Source organism: Ailuropoda melanoleuca, chromosome 6 (assembly GCF_002007445.2).
Source record: "Ailuropoda melanoleuca isolate Jingjing chromosome 6, ASM200744v2, whole genome shotgun sequence".
Classification (NCBI taxonomy): Eukaryota; Metazoa; Chordata; class Mammalia; order Carnivora; family Ursidae; genus Ailuropoda; species Ailuropoda melanoleuca.
Window position 1 is genome coordinate 80,972,555 of NC_048223.1, and position 2,025 is coordinate 80,974,579.

Consider the following 2,025-nt stretch of genomic DNA (forward strand, 5'->3'; position numbering starts at 1 on the left):
TTTCTGACTAGTTCTGTTGCTGTTGTTCTTTTTTTATTTTTAATTCCCATTTCCCTCCTCTCAGCTGCTGCTGCTTCTTTTTTTTTTTTTTTTAAAGATTTTATTTATTCATTTGACAGAGAGAGAGGCAGTGAGAGAGGGAACACAAGCAGGGGGAGTGGGAGAGGGACAAGCAGGCTTCCTGCTGAGCAGGGAGCCCGATGTGGGCTCGATCCCAGAACGCTATCCCAGAACGCTGGGATCATGACCTGAGCCGAAGGCAGATGCTTAACGACTGAGCCACCCAGGTGCCCCCTGTTGGCTGTTGTTCTTAAAGAGATGGGGTATGTTCTGGGGCTTGGTTCCTAAGGGTCTCATCGTATTCTTTGTGTAGATTTCCTCTGGGAGCCAGGAGCCATGGGCTTGAAGTTGCTTCTGCCACTCCAGCTCTTACTTGCCATAGGGGTCAGGTATAAAATGGCAGAGTGCTCTGTGCGTTCATACATGGGCTCTGAGAAAAGCTGGCCACCCCATCACCTCATTGCCATGTTTGGTGGGCTACCTAATAATTGGTACCGTTTGTTGAATACTCCTGTGTGTTCCTTTTTCAAGGATTTTTGTTGTAAAGAGAAGGAAAGAAGTGGGGTGGTCTTTGGAGGGAAAAATGGGGTTAGGGAAGGCTATGTTTTTTTCTTTAAAGAGCTTGTTCGTGTGCTGACAGGGGTGATCCCATAGAGAGGAGGAAAATGATTCTTTGGGGAGAGAGAAAAGAGAGCTGAAGCCGTGTCCTGGACTAGGCAAGAGGGGGTGGATTTAAAGCACAACTGGGAAGATAGTCTATAATTAGACGTTTAACTGAAATCTGGATATCCTGTACTTACAGGACCCTCCAGGCCCCACCCCCTAGGAAGGCAGCAGCAGGTCTGGGGAAAGAGCCTGAGGCTTTGCCAGAGAGACTAGATCCTTCGTGGCCCTGTGCTTCAGCAGAGGGGCCCAGGACAGACTGGGTCACCCCTCTGAGACTCGGTTTCCGTCTCTTGTAAAATTCCAATGACCCCGAGCTCGACTTGGCCGCACGTTTACTCAAATTGGAATGATACAGAGAAGGTTAGCATGGCCCCTGCACAAGGATGACACGCAAATTTGTGAAGTGCTCCATATTTAAAAAAATAAAATAAAATGCCAGTGATCCCAAATATTAAACAAGTAAGTATTAAACAAGACAATGCAAGCAGAACATTCTGCAAGGAAAATAAAAGTGATTTCAGTTCCATCATCGAGAGATAACCATGTTTACCATTTTGATATATTTGTGTACGAGTTTTTTTTCCACTTATGCAAATACATACTTGAAAACAGTATTCTTTATATACTGTTATGTTACATGCAATGCATTAAGGACAATGTTCTGTGTCATTAAATGTTTTTCTATAGCACCATTTGAAAAAAAAATGTATGTAGGTCATTCCAGCGGAAGGACTTATCGGACTCTGTTTTAAACAGTTCCTGATTGTAGACAGCGTGTCAGTTTCTCCTTAGTTGTGGCCTGTCCCCTTTAACAATTTAATAGCTGCCCCTGTCGAAGACACGAGGGCAAGCTTATCAAACAGGCGGAAGCTGTGAAGTTGAGGGAGAGATGTTGAATGATGGAGTCGAGATGCAGGGGAGACCCTGACTGGCAGGAAGAATGGGCTGAAACAAGCAGGAGAAACTGACGAGGGCAAACTGTACTGTCTGAACAGTGGTAACAGCTCACCAATCTAGACCGCACGTATGGGCATTAGGGGAGAGCTGATGAATATCACGTGACAAAAAGACAGTGAGGTTGATGTGGTGTGGTTGCCCCTCAAACTCATGCAAAACAACCCAGTAACCTCAGGTTGCGTCAGTTTGAGTGCAGCGTCCAGACCATGGGTCAGTGGAATGTTGATAAGCTGGAGCTCAAACAGAAGCTGTTCGGGCTGGTGCATGATCTAGACCACGGCTGTTCACTAGAAATAGAATATAAGCTCACCCACTCTACTACCGATCTATCCTCTACCAAAA

At 45.6% G+C, this 2,025-nt stretch overlaps 1 non-coding gene across 1 annotated transcript; it reads left to right on the forward strand.

Moving 5' to 3' along the window:
• The first annotated feature begins 1,039 nt into the window (after window positions 1-1,039).
• Window positions 1,040-1,144, forward strand: LOC117802884. Its single transcript, XR_004626395.1, has one exon. It is a non-coding gene; the product is annotated as a U6 spliceosomal RNA (small nuclear RNA).
• The last annotated feature ends 881 nt before the right edge of the window (window positions 1,145-2,025 follow it).